Source organism: Ursus arctos, unplaced genomic scaffold (assembly GCF_023065955.2).
Source record: "Ursus arctos isolate Adak ecotype North America unplaced genomic scaffold, UrsArc2.0 scaffold_1, whole genome shotgun sequence".
Taxonomy (NCBI): Eukaryota; Metazoa; Chordata; class Mammalia; order Carnivora; family Ursidae; genus Ursus; species Ursus arctos.
In genome coordinates this window covers 1,443,545-1,462,285 of record NW_026622763.1, presented here as the reverse complement: position 1 = coordinate 1,462,285, position 18,741 = coordinate 1,443,545, and positions in this window count along the sequence as shown.

Here is an 18,741-nt window from a genome sequence, read left to right as displayed (position 1 = left end):
TAGATAGGACCTCTCCTTCTGCTTTCACTTGCACTTCTGCAAGTACTTCTTCTTCATTACAGAAGATGTGAGTTGGAAGATCTTTTCCCAAGGGTGTCCTTACCTGAGCATACAGCATGTTCCTTACGTTTTCATACACACTTTTGGAACATCCATCCATCCTCATGAACGTAGATATGATTTGGAATGTTGTCTCTAGATGGTGCTCTTTCACATCTATGGCAGTTCCCTTAAGGTTCAACACATGTAATGGGAAACCCTGCTCTCTTCACTGATCAACGTTGCCGTCTCTCTACCCAAACTTGGTTCTCTGAACTGACTGATGGCACTTTCTTTTCGTGTTCACACAACCTTTTCTAATGGCTTTCCTCCTTTTCTTTGGAAATTTTGTTTGGAAATTTTAATATGCCTTTCTTAATATTTGATAGAGCAGACAAAACTCGGTCACAAATGTGACCTAATTGACGTCTATGGAACATTCGATAATAAGTGCAGAATACATTATTTTCCAGCGGTCATAGACTATTTACCCAAACAGATGATATGTTGGACCATGAATCATGTCTACATTTTAAAATACTGAAAATAACTAGATTCTATTCTTAGGCCTCCAAGGAATAGAGCCCTAGTCCTCATCAAAAGAAGACCAGGCAGTCCCTCTATGTTTAAAAATTCAATGTAACTTTGCTGCATATCTTAAGGGTCAGAGAGGGGATCGCAGTGGATATTTGCCACCTTTTCTACATCAGGGCTCACACACAATGGCCCTTTGTCTCTGAAGAACACTGACTATCCTAACGTAGACAGGAGTTAAGCCTCCTATCAGAGTTCTGCATGTGCCAGCCACACCTGGCAGCCTTGGCCTGGGCCCACCACCACCTCCCTCCAGCTTTCCTTCTTGGTGGCATTGAGTTAAGGGAGTCAACATAGCCATATGGAGATGGGAGCTCCCCTCTCCTAGTGATGATGGTGCTATTGTCCCCACCAGTCTATCAACATGATTTCTGAGAGAATTACGACACAATAGCAGCTTCTTGACCTTCCTTAAGGTTTAAAAATCATCTTGTGAGTCATCTTTTCAAAAAACGGTTTCACCATGTGTTCTTTTCTCTGGAAAAGAAATAGACCCAATGGTAATTATGGCTCCTGAGCACCTGCTCTTGGGAGATTGCATAGTGGCTCTGTGTAGCATTCTCCCTCTTAAACTTCTCAACTAGGGTGTATATAGAATGAGTCCCATTTCCTAGATGGATAGACAAGGGCTCAGAGATTATATGAATTACAGAGGATTTTAGTGTCAGAAACCTAAGTGGGATCTCCAAACTGACTCCAAAACCCTTGTTCTTCCATACAGGGTACCATTTCGCTCTTACCTCTGGTCTTGTTGATCTGGAAACCTAGGAAGTATTAGGATTTTCTTGTTGTGTGGCCAAATGGAACGAATTCGGCTGCCTTTTCACCTCTGCCCATCATGACCATGAAGATAATTATCTCAGTGGAGGACCTTTGAGTCGGAGACTTAAAGATCCCTTAGAATAGAGATACTATACTATTTTTCTGATATTAAAGTGCCTGAAAGAACTATCCTTTTTTAATTGATGGAAGCTCTTGGTGGAAAGGTCGGAAAGACTATTTGAAAACACTCAGCCTCTTCTACAGAGTGAGACAATGCCTCTAAAGATTGCTAAAATATTCCCTTACCTCTGATTATTTACTTCCCAACTATCGCAGTGTTTCTATGTTAGGATTACGATTTCCATGAGGCAAAAGTTGCGGAGAAAGAACTTAGTGTATCCAGGGGCACTTTCGTATTGTGACAGTGAGCTATTCTGTTGTATTCTGTAGTCCAAGGGAATGGTGCCAGACATCTCTAAGATGTCTAAAATTCTGACTGTAAATGATTTCTATGCTTCAGAGATTTGGGCAGGACAAGGGAGGAGTCCAGAGACCGTGAACGCCTCTGTTACCTGTGTTGACCATGGAGCAGGTAACCTTCTGTAGGGGTCCTTTTGATGTCTCTGAGTTATGGGAAAGGTGCTTTCATCTCAAGCTCCTCCATTTGGTAGTGGTGATAAGGATAAGAGTAATTTTTATGTCATACCATCTGTGGGCCCTGATCTTGACCTCCTAGGGAAACCCTCCTTTATCATTTCACCCAGCTCAAAATGACCGGGCAAACCCTCAAAGCATGGGCCCTGTTTCTGCCCCCAGCACATATTGTCCATCTGTTTCAAAAAGAAAAAAGAGAACAAAAAAATACCCTTGCCAACATCAAGGTGAGAACACAAAAGAACTTCTCTGTCCCCCGTAAGATTAAAGTCATACCAACTTGTACATACTGAAAAGATAAGAAAAGTCTGTCACTTTCTGGAATCTTCTGCCTCATCGTGATGGGTAACTGTACCTAACACAGAAGAGAACAAATATATAACCCTGCCCTAAATGTTCCTTCCCTGGAGCACTCCCTTCTTTGTGAAGACTGTGTCTCCCAGGCATCTGACCTGACTTGGGTTTGAATAAAACTCTCTTCATTTCTCTCTAAAATGTTTTAAAATGTTCCTTCCTTTAGTGTTGACAATAACACTATGTTTTCTTTTCAAGTGAAAAATAAATGTTCCTGGTTCACAACCGTGACAGCACAGAAGGCCGGCTGTTCCTCCTGGCCCCTACCCTGCAGAACCAAGCATGTGTATATAGATTGCAGCACAAATGGGCTCATCCTAGAAGGATGCTTTGAAGGTCTGAGAAGCACTATCCACTCCATGGGTGAGACAAGAAGGCAAAGCTATTCCCGCTTGGAGCATTCCTTTTGGGGCTTAAAATTGCCTTGGACATGCATGAAAGCATTGCCATTTCCTAAAGCCCAAAGCTGGAACAGTCTGAGAGCAGCTGACCTAGCCAGAATCCAGGCACACACCTGTAGTAAGGGTTGGTGCAGAAGGGAAGGGGCAGGGCTCTGAGGGTGTTCTGCAGCTAGAGGGGTCCGTGGAAGGGGCAGTGTATGTGTGTGTGTGTGCTTGGGGCCCTGCCTGTGATCACAGTCATGCCTGCGCTGGGCATTGAGCCAAGGAGGCAGGTCTTGGACCCCTTGCACTCCCAGAGTTGTGAGTCATGGGGCCAGTTGCCCCGCATTCAAGGGGCTGGAAACCGCACACTCCCAAACCAATCACCCCATGGGGGTGGAGCTACGTCTCTGTGGGCAAACCCAGAGCAGACCTAGGATGCAGACTGGGAACCAGGGAAGGGGAGCTCTGAGAGATTCAAAGTGTGGAGTTCCTGGCTGAGTGAATGCATGCTGTGTGCCTGTGTGGGGCATGGTCTGGGAGTAGGGGCACCCCGGGTGAGAGGTGGGGTTCTGGAAGGGCATGTGGAGGGAGTTCATTTGGAGATTCAGTTGAGTTTTCTTTTTCCCTTGATAGTCTCTTCTGCCTACTCTCTGTCAACTGGCCTTACATAGCAAACCCATGGACTCCAGGGCACCTGCTCAGCAGAGCTTTTGTGGTATTGGTCGCAGACATTACAGGGTTTCACTTGTTCCCCAGCAAGAGCGAGAGTAAGGACCGCACGGTCCCCAACTTCAGTGCGGTGCCCCTGTCCCCCGACACAGTGCAGGTAATGGACCTTGAGCAGTTCCCCAAGTTCAGCAGGGTGTTCCCTGTTCCTTCAGGCACATGTGTGGCACTAGGAAACCCCAGAGCCGTTACCCAACTTCAGCATTGTGCTGCCTGTTCCCTGGGAATGGTGGCAATGGGTTGGAAGATAATTACTACTAAAAGACAAGTCTGTGTTTCCCCTTCTCCCAGAAACTGCAGCAGACATGCTGGTTTTAGGTCCGAGGAGCCGCCTTCTCCCCACCTGACAACACTTCTCTTCTCTGGCTCCGCGAGACCTGAGGTTTTGAACGTCTGCATCTGAGTCAGTGAGGCAGCTTGACACAGGACACCAGCATTCAGAGAAAGCGAGGTCCATTTGGAGAAATGTCATATCCACGTCAGGACTGGAGGTAACACCTCTCATTAACCCACTATCTCCTGGGCTTTTCTCTTTTCTCTAGTTGAGCCATGAAGTAAAACTTAAGTAATAGTTGTCAGCGTTCTGAATTTGGTGAAGGAGGTACTTAGTTTCTGAGCTTAGAGCACTTTGCAGGGGATCCCATTTTCTCTGTTCACTGACTGCTTATGAATGTATTTTGAACAGCTGTTTCCTAGAAACACTCTTTCATTAGAAAGGGAAGGTTAGATTTACTCTTTGTGTATTTTTAAGATATACATCTAACAGTGTTTATTCAGTTGGGCCTACGATATGGGTGAGTGGCCACCATTTAGGGTTAGATGGCTTTTTGTCGTCAGATACAGATATGGATGATGTCTTGTCATTTGTCAAAGGTGATGTTTCATCACTGATTAGTCTTTTCATCCCAAGAATTACAATGAGGGTCGAGGGAAAATTCAAAATTATTCAAAGCAGCCTTTTCCTGTTTAAAAGTTAAGCTTGACTATCTAGCTTTACTAGATGTATCAACTCAATATTTTGAGGTGCCATATTCTCTCTGTCATTTCTTTGGTGGTGCAGTCAGAAGGAGAGTCTTTGGGAATTCCCTTGGATAGAGTCATGCTGGTGGCTTCAAGGGGCCTGGTGACGGGAGCCCTGGGCTGAGTTCTGGAACTACTTGCTTGACGCTGGGTGAGTCAGGTTATCCCACAGAGTTTCTGCTTCCTCCTTATGAGATTGCTGGAAGGTGAAATAAGTCAAGCAGAGAAAAGCAATTTTGATACGGATTCACTCATTTATGGAACAGGAGAAATAGCAGGGAGCTCAGTAGGAGAAGGAAGGGAAGAATGAAGGGTGGGGTAAACAGAAGGGGGAATGAACCATGACAGACTATGGACTCTGGGAAACAAACTGAGGGCTTCAGAGGGGTTTGGTGGGGGATTGGGATAGGCCGGTGATGGGTATTAAGGAGGGCACGTATTGCATGGAGCTCTGGGTGTTGTACGCAAACAATGAATCATGGAACACTACATCAAAAACTAAGGATGTAGTGTATGGTGACTAACATAACATAATAAAAAAAATTTAAAAAAGAAAATAAAGAAATTGATGGAAGGTCATATCTGTGGAAAGTCTTTTTACACAGAAACTGTTCTGCCTATTGAAGAGCAACTAAAAACGAGGTGATTTGGGCTCTATTATTCTGTAAATAATAATTTTAAAACTCCCTGTCCTAGGGATATGGTATTTTATTGCATAAGGAGGCCTGAGAAGGCTGCAATGAAAGATTGAGATCTCAGAACACGTTCATGTTCCATGCATACATCACTTAACAGTTTGCACAGGTAGGAAGGTAAGTGGAGATAAATATGAAAGAAAGGGAAAGAAGGTGTGAACCATTCATTAGGTAGCCTTCTCCCTTTCTCAGGAAAGCCTTGGGTCAGTGTAATTTTGGGAAAGGAGGGGGAATCCTGGAGCTTTGCAGCAGATGGGGGTTCCAGGTCTGGGTAGAGGTGACGGGTCCCAGAGGAGAGCTGAGTGCATTCTGCAGCATGGTATGGGCAGGGCGCGCTCCTGGGGTGGCTGTGGTCTCCCATGTGAACGTTGTGACAGGTGAGGGCTGTGAGCTGGTTCCTGGCTGAGGACAGTTGAGGCACAGGTGGAGAGCTGGCCGAGTCCCTTCTTCAGGGCCACCAGCCTCAGCCAGCACACACAGAATCATCATTTGTCCCTGTCACTCCAATTCAGGCAGTCAGAGTTGCCAGGCCGAGATGTTTGCTGGAGCTTCTTTCCTTGCATGTGTGTGAAGTTTCAAACCTGAAGTGATGGACATGATGGGTCCTCAGAAAATCCGTAACTCTTTTATTTCCTGCTCTTATATCGACCAGTGAAGTGAATCGGACCGGCTAGTAGAAGGGGCTATCTGTGCGTTTTTATTTCCCAGTTTAATTAAAGAATGGGAAAACAGTCTTGTGAAATATTAAAAGAATCCTTTGTTGGTGTTCATGTCCCCCCCCGGGGTGGGGGTGCTTACCTGGAGACCCATCCAGGGCTCTGGAAGCTTGACCCGGTGAGTCACTTGCGACTTGAGCTGGGGAATTAATGAAGAAAACAGAATGAATGCTGGAGTTTGCCTGTATCGTTTGGACTCAGACAAGTCCATGTAGCATCGGAACTCTTCACCCATGAGGCGTGTCGGGATCCCTGAGGTTGTGGGCTTTGCTTTATGGGCTGAGGTTTTGTCTTCATCCTTATCTGGACAAGAGCCATGCCATCTGGCAATGGAGATCCAAATCCTTAGGTGACCATATCATCATCATCATTATCATGATTATTAATTATTAATTATTATTATTTTAAGTAGCAAGAGAGACATTGACTTTGAAATAAAATTATCAAAAGAAAGAACACAAGGTCAAATATATACGTGATGATTGAACTTGTGGTATCTCTCATTGGTGTGGGTCTTGTAGGGCTGCCCGAATGAGAAAGACCAAGAAATTCTATGTGGATAAAAGTGTGCTGTACACAGGGAGTGTTTTATTCCATCATTTGACCTCTCTCTCTGAAGGGAAAATAGAGTGGTGACTGGAGCTTGGTTCTGATTGGAAGGCCTGGGAGGTCTGTGAATCGAAAGAGCAGTGTTCATGCTTACATGGTTCTCAGTGCCCAGTGAGCGAAGTTTGGACGCTTGGACTTGGAAGCATTGGTGTTCAGGGAGGATGTTGTCCGAGTTTGCAGCACATCAAATCACTTTTCTGGTCTGCCTAATTGGGCCAGTTTCTGCCTAAGGGCAGCTTGAAAGTGGCTTGTAAACCTAGGACATTTGTGGAGTGTTCTGCATGGGACCACTGTGTGGGCCAGTGTAGACACAACCCAGGGAATTCCAGAGCTAATGATGAGCACGTTTGTGAGGCTGGAGTTTGCTTCTCTGTGAGAAGGATTGAGCTGGAGTGGAAAGAAGTCTCTGGGTCTTAGGACTCACTGAGTGGATCCAAGCCTGGCAGGGTGCTGAGATCAGATGTCTGTGTCCCAGGATTTTGGCCAGAGGGATATTTGGGCTCTGGACAGCATCTCTGCTCAGGTTTCTTGGATGAGCACCTCAGGGAAGAGGAGTAAATGTGTGTGCTCACCTGTCATCGAGGAAGGTTTCTGGTTTCAGGTTTCGTGTACAGGTGAATTCCTCATATGGCTCCCTTACCTGATGGTGTTCAGGGTGCAGGAGGTGGATGGACCCCCTCGTCCCAGGCATCCTGGCTGTGTAAGAGTCCTGGGGCACCTTTTCCCCTGGACTTTGGACCAGGAAATTGGGAGCAGTAGGTGATGAAGCCATCAGTTGATGCCTCAGTTTCTTCCCTGCCAAGATGAACTGGAGATTATAATAAGTGCTATGGAAATATAAAGAAGGAGACAGGACTGAGGTTTCTGAAGGGAGGGTGGGGGTGGTGTTTGGTATTCACATAGGGGTCAGGTGGTACTTCACTAGGAGGGTGATGCTTGAGTCAAGATCTAGGGAAGGTCAGTGATATCACATGAAGAGCATTCTAAACAGAATGGAAAGCATGTGCAAAGGCCCCAGGGAAGGAGCATACCAGGTGCATCCATGAGCTACAAGATGGCCCTGTGACCATAGGCGACAGCTTAGGACTTGCATCATCAAGGTGACAGAGTGTGACAGAAAGCCATAGCAGGGCTGTGACCCCATGGGACCCTGTTTCACTGGGTCATCCTGGCTGCAGGGTTGAGAACAGATGACAGAGGGTTGAGGTTGGGCAAGGGAGGTCAATGATGACTCTTTTCCAGGAACTCAGGCAAGAGATGGGCTCCAGTGTGGTCCAGACAGGCGGCCTTGAAAGGAGTGGTGAGTCCTACGGTGGGTACATCTTGAAGATGGAGCTCACAGGATTTGCCGACAGCTTAGATATTGAGGATGGGAGAAAGGAGGAACTGGGGTAACTCCCAGCTGTTGTGGGTTGTCCTGAGCGAGGGGAAGGAGAAGGTATCTGGGGGTAGGAGGTAGTCCGTGTTCGGCATGCTGAGGAAGGTGCCTTTCTGGGTGGATCTGCTGAGGTTTGTTTCCAGGAGAAGCTTTCACATCTCCTCCCTCAGCAACGGTGAAGTATAAATATTCCCCATTTTTTAAAAGTTCATGGGAAGACACTTGCCTTTTTGGAAAGATCTCCGTTATCACCTGGTTTCACTAATGGGAAGAAACCTGAAGAGGATGTTCCTTATGAAAAGAGTTGAACGGTGAGCTTTGCATTCAGCATCTGTTTGAAGAGAAGCACAACAGATGCAGCGTGCACCGTAACCAGCTCCTTCCTGTAAACCGCTCTCCGTGTCCAGCCACCAGCGCTTTGAATTCTGTTTGTGAGCATCTGCTGTGCTTTCTCTCCATTTATTTTTGGCATCCATTAGGAATTGTGTCCTGGGTCCTGAGAAATGCCAACAATAAGTAAATTTAGGAGTCTGAGCATGGTCACTAATTTTTCCATATTAATTAATGGTCGTTCCTTCTTTACACCCTTTCTGCTCTGAAAGGTTTCCTAGGAGTACTGTACTTTCAAAGAGCTGGGGAACCTGTACCCCATCCTGCGGGGTTCGCTTTAGTCTCCATGCTGCACAGAACATTCCATGGCTGTCGGATTTTAACACACAAACCTGTATCTTTGACCACCTTCACCCTTCCCATCCTCCTCTGAATCAGGCACCCACAAATCTATTCTCCGTATCTATGCATTCGGTAATTTCTTTCCCCATGTTGTATGTACATGTGAGCATCTGTAATTGCCTTTCTGTGTCTGAGTTCTTCAGGAGGGAGCCCCATCAGTCATCTGATAGAACACTTTCATGGATCCCCTGTGAGGCAAGGATGATGCCCGGCCTTGGAGGGGGGCCACAGGTCCGCCTTCAGGATCCATGTCTCCCACTCCAGCCTTTTCAGAATGGACCTCTCACACCAAATCTAGGGTTAGGGGTAAGGCATAGGAGAATGAGAGTTCCAATAGGGTGGATGTGTCCAGAATTTCCACGGTGGGGGCGGGGATTGATGGCATGGGTTGGGGTGAGTGTGAAGCAGTGGGTTTGTGCCCATGAGCCAGTGAATGTGGGGGATCGAGGGAATCAAGTACAGAAGTAATTAGGATTTCTCCCCCTCGACCTCCTTTCTGGAGTCCCAAATAAAACGGTTTCGCTTTGGGTGGCATACTGAGGCCTTAGGTATGACTCAGGCTTCTTCATCTCCGTATCTTTGGAGGCAGACCTCTGGGAGTGGACTACTCAGAATCCGACCTATGATTACTGTCATGGAGGGGAGGATGGAAAGCCCGATTGACCGGCTCTAAACAAACTGACCTGGGGGCTGAGGAGAGTGCCAGTGTCACGGATGAGGGCCTAGAGTTCCGCTGAAAGTGGAGATTCGCTGGGCTTAGGTCAGGTGTTCACTTAGGTTTCTTCTCGCAAAACTTTCTGGAGTCCCAAATGGCATATTTTAGTTCTGTGTGGCAGGCTACTGCCTAACATTGCTCAGTGGTACCTGATCCCTGTGCTTTGGAGTCAGCCATGTGGGAATAAACCTAACAGACCCCAAACTAGAATTAAGGCGTGGGTCTAGGGGCATGGCCCTAAAGATCAGCCAGCAGATGCGACCTTCCAGGGGCCAAGAGTAGGGCGTGATTTGGGTTGCATCTGAAACACAGCAGTTGCAGGCAGGGGGGCTTTGAATGTGGGGTTCGTTGGGTTTGGAACAGCTGGGAATTCATAACTTCTGCTCTGCATTCTTTCTGCGGGTCCAAATGGCACAGTTTCCATCTGCATGGCATGCTGATTTGCAGGTATGACTCAGGTTTCCCCAGTCGCTGTGTGTTTGCCTCCTGGAAAGACCTCTTGGAAGCCAACGGAACATTTGGCTTAGGGCTCAGGAGCCTGGGAGGGACCATCTCCTGGTTTTGAGCTCACCATTGCTGTGTCCTGATTTGAGTAGGTGGGTTGTGGAGAAGGGAAGGCTCAGGGTTTTGGTCCAAGGGGACCCTGAATGCGGGAGCCAGCTAGAATTGATTCAGTGGGATATGCAGATTTTTCAGCCCCCGAATACCTCTGCATCCCAGATGGTACGTTTTCTTTCTGTGTGGCATGCTGAGGCCTCAGATAGGGCTCAGGTTTCCCAAATCCCTATATCTTTGTGCCATCTCTCTAGGAGTGGACCCCTGAGTACCCAAGCTATGGTGAGTGTCACGCCCTAGGAGGCTGCAAAGCCCAATCGACTGGCTCTGCCACCCTGTTGAGGCTCAGGAGAGTGGGCTGGAGAGACTGTCGGCACAGTGTTTAGGGGTCAGGAATCCACTGGAAGTGATTTTCTCTTTGCTTTGGTCAGGTGTTCCCTGAGGTTTCTCCTTCTCAGAGTGCTTTCTGGAGTCCCAGATGACAACCTTTCCTTCTGTGTGGCAGGCTTTGTGTCCTGACATTGCTCAGCAGTCCCCATTCCCTGGTCCTTGGAGCTAGATGTCTCGGAATGGACCTCACACTACTCAACGTGTAGTAAGGGCACGGGTCTAGGTGTATGGCTGTTCAGATGAGCCATCCGATGTGAGATTCCAGGGGCCTAAGAGGAGGGTGTGCTTTGGGTTGAATGTCAGACACAGGAGTTGCCCACAGGGGGTCTGTGGAAGTGGTGTCTCGCTGGGATTGGATCAGGTAGGCATTCTTATTTCTCTTCCTCTGCAGGTCCAAATGGTACGGTTTCCCTCTCTGTGGCATGCTGATTCACCAGTGTGGCTCAGGTTTCCCCAGTCCCTGTGTGTTTGGTGCTTGGCTCCTGGAATGGTCTCTGGGAACCCAACGGAGCATTTGGCTTAGGGCTCAGGAGCATGGGAAAGACCATATCTTGGTTTTGAAATCAGCATTGCCGTGTCCTGATTTGCGTAGGTGGGTTGTGGAGAAAGGAAGGCTCAGGGTTTTCATCCAAGGGTCTCCTGAATGCGGGAGCTGGACGGGATTGACTGTGTGGGATATGCAGATTTCTCCTGCTCCTAATAGCCTCTAGAGTCCCAGATGGCACTCTTTCTTTCTGTGTGGCATGCTTTGGCCCCAATCGGGCTCAGGCTTCCCCAATACCTATATCTTTGTGCTGTGTCTCTAGGAGTGAAGCCCTGAGAACCCAACCTAATGTTAATGTCAGGCCCTAGGAGGATGGAAATCTCAATCGGCTGGCTCTGCGACCCTATCGGGGCTGAGGAGAGTGGGTTGGGGAGAGTGTCAGCACAGTGTTTAGGGGCCAGGAATCTGCTGGAATTGGTTTCGTCTGGGCTTGGGTCAGGTGTTCCCTGAGGTTTCTCCGTCTCAGAGTGCTTTCTGGAGTCCCAAATGGCAGCCATGTATAGTGTTGTGTCTTTCCTTGTATAGTGTTGTGTCTCAGAGATAAGTGTTTTTCATTTTCATCAGGCGTCCGTGACCAATTTGATGAATGCTTCCATATTCATGAATGATGATATTATGGGTAAGTGGGTTCCTGTACAATGTTCTTTCTTACCTATAAGTTTATGGCACTTTGGTTAGGTTGCTGCAATCACTTACGATAGGGAGTCCACATTAACCAAAGATATTGTATGTTGTAAGATGGTTCCTGTACACTGTTGTTTCTCAGTTATATGTTCGGAGGACTTACCCAATGGAACCATAACCACCTTGATTCATGCTTCCATCTTCAGAAGGCTGATGTGATTTGAAGGGCATTATCCTCACACCATTGTTTCTTAGCTATAAGTATGGGAAATTTTCCCTAGGCCTACACACACAATGTTGAATAGGCATCAGTATTGATTAGGCTGATGTTAGTTGAAGGTGTTTTCCTGTACACGCTGGTTCATTACCAATAAGGATGGGGAATAGTCCTCAAGATTCAAGAAACTATTCATTAATGCTTCCATATTCATGAAAGATGCTGTTAATTGTTAATGCTATTCTGTAAAGTGGTGTTGTCAAGGGATAGGTATGTGGTCCTTTTCTTCTGATTCTACCTCCTCCTTGGTTCATGTTTCCATATTCATGAATGGTGATGTTCATTGTAAGGGGTTCTATCCTCTACACGGTTTTTTCTTAGATATATGTATGCGGTTTGGTGATTCATACACCCCCTATTTTCTGAAGGATTGTATAATCATGAGGGTGATTTTAGCTGAGGGCAGTCCCTATACACTGTTGTTTCTTACAGATATGTACTTAGACCTTTCCTAAAGCTTTGACAACCACTTTGAGTCATGCTTCCCTATTTCTAATCAGTGATATTATTGGTAGACATTATCCTGACACTGTTGTTTCCTAGAGAGAAGGGTGTGGTAATTTCCCTAGGACTGCAACACAATTTTGCGAAGGGATCCCTATGCAGGAGGTTGCTTTAATTGGAGGACGGTTCAAAGACACTGCTGTCTATTACGTACAAGAATGGGGCACAAATTTCATGTTTCAAGACCACTATGGTAAAATCTTCCTTACTCTTGAAAGATGATGTTCATTGGTCTTTCCTTGTATAGTGTTGCGTCTCAGAGATAAGTTTTTGGCACTCTTGTCAGGCTTCCACAACCATTTTGGTTAATGCTTCCATATTCATGAATTTTGATATTAGGGCTAAGTGGGTTCCCGTACACTGTTGTTTCTTACAGATAAGTTTATGGCCTTTTCATTACATTGCCACAACCATTTACGATAAGGATGCCACATTAACCAAAGATATTGTACGTTGTAAGATGGCTCCTGTACACTGTTGTTTCTCAGCTTTATGTTTGTAGGCCTTACCAGAGGGTACCCTAGCGACCTTGACCGATGCTTCCATCTTCAGGAAGGCTGATGTGACTTGAAAGGCCATTATCCTGACACTGTTGTTTCTTAGCTATAATTATGTGGACCTTTCCCTAGGCGTACACACCCAATCTTGAATAGGGATCAGTGTTGAGGAGGCTGATATTAGTTGAAGGTGTTTTCCTGTATACGGTGGTATATTACCAATAAGGTTGGGGCACGGTCCTCAAGATTTACAAACTTTTCATTAGGGGCGCCTGGGTAGCACAGCGGTTAAGCGTCTGCCTTCGGCTCTGGGCGTGATCCTGGCGTTATGGGATCGAGCCCCACATCAGGCTCCTCTGCTATGAGCCTGCTTCTTCCTCTCCCACTCCCCCTACTTGTGTTCCCTCTCTCGCTGGTTGTCTCTATCTCTGTCAAATAAATAAATAAAATCTTTAAAAAATAAAAAATAAAAACTTTTCATTAATGTTTCCATATTCGTGAAAGATGATGTTAATTGTTAATGCTATTCTCTAAAGTGGTATTGTCTTGGGATATGTATGTGGTCCTTTCCCTCTAATTCCACCTCCACCTTGGATCATATTTCCATATGCGTGAATGCTGATATCCATTGTAAGGGGTTCTTTCCTGTACACTGTTGTTTCTTAGATATATGTATGCGTGCCTTTGGTGATTCATAACCCCCTATTTTCTTTTTTTTAGTGTTTTTTTTATTATTTTATGTTAGTCACCATACAGTATATCCCTTGTTTTTGATGTAAATTTCAATGATTCATTAGTTGCGTATAACACCCAGTGCACCATACAATACGTACCCTCCTTAATGCCCATCACCAGCCTCTCCCATTCCCTCACCCCTCACCCCTCTGAAACAATCAGTTTCTATCTCAGAGTCCATTATCTGCCATGCTTTATTCCCCCTTCTCATTACCCCCCCTTTTTATCCCTTTCTTCTCTTACCGATCTTCCTAGTTCTTATGTTCCATAATTGAGAGAAAAAATATGATAATTGTCTTTCTTTGCTTGACTTATTTCACTTAGCATTACCTCCTCCAGTACCGTCCATGTTGCAGCAAATGTTGAGAAATCATTGGTCTTTCCTTGGATACTGTTGTGTCTCAGAGATAAGTTTTTGGCACTTTCGTAAGGCTCCACGACCACGTTGGTGAATGCTTCCATACTCATTATTAATGATGTCAGGGCTAAGTGGGTTCCCGTACACTGTTGTTTCTTACAGATAAATTTTTGGCATTGTAGTTATGTTGCCAGAACCACTTACAAAAAATTGTACGTTGTAATATATTTCCTGTACACTGTGGTTTCTCAGGTATATTTCAGTAGGCTTTTCCTAATGGTACTATAACCACCTAGATTCCTGCTTCCATCTTCAGGAAGGCTGATGTAACTTGAAGGGCATTATCCTGACACCGTTGTTTCTTAGCTATAAGTATGTGAACCTTTACCTAGGCCTACAGAGCCAAAATTGAATCGGGATCAGTGTTGAGGAGGCTGATGTGAGTTGAAGGTGTCTTCCTGTACACAGTGGTTCATTAGCAATAAGGATTGGGCAGAGTCCCCGAGATTCCAGAACCTTTTCATTAATTCTTCCTTACTTGTGAAGGATTATGTTCATTGGTCTTTCCTTGTATAGTGTTGTGTCTCAGAGATAAGTGTTTGGCACTTTAGTCAGGCTTCCACGTCCAATTTGGTTACTGCTTCCATATTCACGAAGGATGATGTTAGGGCTAAGTGGGTTCCTGTACACTGTTGTTTCATATAAAAAAGCTTAAGGATTTTCTTTACGATGCCACAACCACTTACGATAGAGATTCCACATTAACCAAAGATACTGTATGTTGTAAGAGGGTTCCTGTACACTGTTTTTTCTCAGCTTTATGTTCGTAGGCCTTTCCTAACGGTACCATAACCACCTTGATTCCTCCTTCCATCTTCAGGAAGTCTGATGTGACTTGAAGGGAATTATCCTGACACCGTTGTTTCTTATCTCTAAGTATGTGGACATTTCCCTAGGCCAACACACCCAGTGTTGAGTTGGGATCACTATTGAGGAGGTTGATATGAGTTGAAGGTGTTTTCCTGTACACGGTGGTTTATTACCTAAAGGATGGGGCAAAGTCTTGGTAATTCCAGAACCTTTTCATTCATGCTTCCATAATCATGAAAGATGGTGTTCATTGGTCTTTCCTTGTATAGTGTTGTCTCTCAGAGATACGTGTTTTGCACTTTCGTAGGCTTCCATGACCATTTTCGTTAATGCTTCCATGTTCACGAATGATGGTGTTAGGGCTAATTTGTTCTTGTACACTGTTGTTTCTTACAGATTAGTTTATGGCATGTTCTTTACGTTGCCACAACCACTTACAATAGGGATTCTACACTGAGCAAAGATACTGTACGTTATTTGTTATTTTTTTACTTTAATTTCTGCCAGATTTGGTCTCTTTTCTGCCCTTAGAGATTCTATATTCTCATCAATATTTTCATTAATACTTTTTCAAGTCTACACACCATCTTCACCTTTGTTACTCTGAATTCCATTTCTGATAATTTGGTTATGTCCATATCCATTAGTTCTGTGGCAGAAGCCACAGACTCATTTTCTTTTCTTTGCTGGGGCGGATTTCTCCTTCTAGACATTCTAATGAGAAGTTGTGGGTTTGTCCAGAGCCCAAATTATTGACTGGGACCCAGGCCATGAGCCCTTGTTTTATGGGGATCTTAGGGATGTGGGCTTCTTGATTTTTCAGCCTGCCTTCTGGGGGAGGGGCCTGCCAAGCCGATATTAAGGTTAACCCTGTTTGGGTATAGTCTCCGTGTCCCCTGCAAGGGGGGATGGGGATGGGCACAGAGTAATTCGGTATTTCCAGGCTTTTGTTCTCCGGCGGCTTTCCCTGGTGTTTTGCTGTGCCTCTTCTGAGAGCCAGAGCAGCAGTGGCCAAATTTCATCCTCTGTCTCAGAGGGATTGCGGACAGTTCTCCACTGATGTTCTGGCCACTTTAACTCTGTTTCTGTTGGTGCTGCTCAACCCTGCACTGTCCGGCATGTGAGCCCCACACCTGGCATCCCAGCTCTCACCTACAGGGCCAGTGTGTCTCTGTCCTTTGTGTTTCTAACACCGCCAGCCACCAGCGGCCCCTGAATGCTCCAGGAGCATTGTGTGTCTCTTTCTTACACACTTTTGCACATGCTTACGTTTTCATGACAGAGGACTGTGAGATGCCAGATGGTTTCTCTACGGTGTTCCTTCATTGATTCAGTATATGGCACTTTCCTTATGTTTTCTTAGGCACCTGTACAAATGGTTTCATCTTCACCACCGAAGACGTGACTTCAAAGATGGCTTTGGTACAATGTTCTTTCCTAAGATTGGTTCACGTCCCTTTACTTATGCTTTTATTCCCAATCAGACACATGCTTCCATCATCATGACAGTTTATGGGACTTGGAAAACCCTTTCCATACCCTCTTCTTCCTGAGATTACGTCTATGGCTGTTTCCTTAAGGTTCAACACACGTATTGGTAAACCCTGCTGTTTTCACTGATCAACGTTGCCTTGTCTCTACAAAAACATGGTTCGCTGAATTGACTGATGGCACTTACCTTTCGTTTTCACACAACCTTTTTGAAGGGCTTTCCTCCTCATGACTGATGTGAGTTGAGAGATGCTTTCTGTGTAGTGTTCTTACGTCGTTAAATGAAGGGCATTATCTTGATGCTTGCAGACACCGTTTGGCACAATGCTCCCACTTCATGACACCAGATGTGAGGTGCAAGATGCTTTCACATAGAGTGTTCTCTCCTTGAGTAAAGTAGGTGACCCTTTCCCTATGCATTCGTAGACACTTTTTTTTATAATGATTTTTTATTATATTATGTTAGTCACCATACAGTACATCCCTGCTTTTCGATGTAAGGCTCGATGATTCATTAGTTGTGTATAACACCCAGTGCACCATGCAATATGTGCCCTCCTTACTACCCATCACCGGCCTATCCCATTCCCCCACACCCTCCCCTCTGAAGTCCTCAGTTTGTTTCTCATAGTCCATAGTCTCTCATGTTTCATTCCCCCTTCTGATTACCCCCCTTTCTTTATCCCTTTCTTCCCCTACTGATCATTCTAGTTCTTATGTTCCATAGATGAGAGAAATCATATGATAGTTGTCTTTCTCTGCTTGACTTATTTCACTTAGCATTAGCTCCTCCAGTGCCGTCCATGTTGTAGCAAATGTTGAGAACTCGTTCTTTCTGATAGCTGAGTAATATTCCATTGTATATATGGACCACAACTTCTTACTCCAGTCATCTGTTGCAGGGCATCTCGGCTCCTTCCACGATTTAGCTATTGTGGACATTGCTGCTATGAACATTGGGGTGCATATGGCCCTTCTCTTCACTACGTCTGTATCTTTGGGGTAAACACCCAGTAGTGCAATGGCTGGATCATAGGGTAGCTCAATTTTTAACTTTTTAAGGGACCTCCACACTGTTTTCCAGAGTGGCTGTACCAACTTGCATTCCCACCAACAATGTAGGAGGGATCCCCTTTCTCCACATCCTCTCCAACAATTGTTGTCTCTTGCCTTGTCTATTTTTGCCATTCTAACTGGCGTAAGGTGGTATCTCAGTGAAGTTTTGATTTGAATTTCCTTGATGGCTAATGATTTTGAACATTTTTTCATGTGTCTGTTAGCCATTTGTATGTCTTCATTGAAAAAGTGTCTATTCATATCTTCTGCCCATTTTTTGATTTATTTGTTTCTCGTGTATTGAGTTTGAGAAGTTCTTTGTAGATCTTGGATACCAGTCCTTTATCTGTAGTGTCATTTGCAAATATCTTCTCCCATTCCGTGGGCTGCCTCTTAGTTTTTCTGACTGTTTCCTTGGCTGTGCAGAAACTTTTAATCTTGATGAAGTCCCATAAATTCATTGTATCTTTTGTTTCTCTTGCCTTTGGGGATGTATCATGAAAAAGGTTGTTTTGGCCGATGTCGTAGAGGTTGCTGCCTATGTTCTCCTCTAGGATTTTGATGGATTCCTGTCTCACATCGAGGTCTTTCATCCATTTGGAGTTTATTTTTGTGTATGGTGTGAGATAGTGGTCAAGTTTCATTCTTTTGCATGTGGCTGTCCAATTTTCCCAGCACCATTTATTGAAGAGACTGTCTTTTTCCCACCGGATGTTTTTTCCTGCTTTATCAAATATTAGTTGCCCAAAGAGCGGAGGGTCCATTTCTGGGCTCTCTATTCTGTTCCATTGGTCTATGTGTCTGTTTTTGTGCCAGTACCATGCTGTCTTTGTGATCACAGCTTTGTAGTACAGCTCGAAATCCAGCATTGTGATGCCCCCAGCTTTGTTTTTCCTTTTCAACAGTTCCTTGGACTTCGGGGTCTTTTCTGGTTCCATACAAATTTAAGGACTATTTGTTCCAGTTCTTTGAAAAATGTCCTCGGTATTTTGATCGGGATAGCATTGAAAGTGTGGATTGCTCTGGGTAGCATGGACATTTTAACTATGTTAATTCTTCCGATCCATGAGCATGGAATATCTTTCCATCTTTTTATGTCTTACTCAATGTCTTTTAAGAATGATTTATAGTTTCTAGAATAAAGGTCCTTTACATCTCTGGTTAAGTTAATTCCAAGGTAACGTATGGTTTTTGGTGCTATTGTAAATGGGATGGATTCCCTAATTTCTCTTTCTTCGTTCTCATTATTCGTATACAGAAATGCAACTGATTTCTGAGCATTGATTTTGTATCCCTCCACGTTACTGAATTGCTCTATAACTTCTAATAGTTTGGGAGTGGCTTCTTTTGGGTTTTCCATATAGAGTATCATGTCATCTGCGAAGAGAGACATTTTGACTTCTTCTTTGCCGATTTGAATACATTTGATCCCTTTTTGTCGTCTGATTGCTGTTGCAAGGACT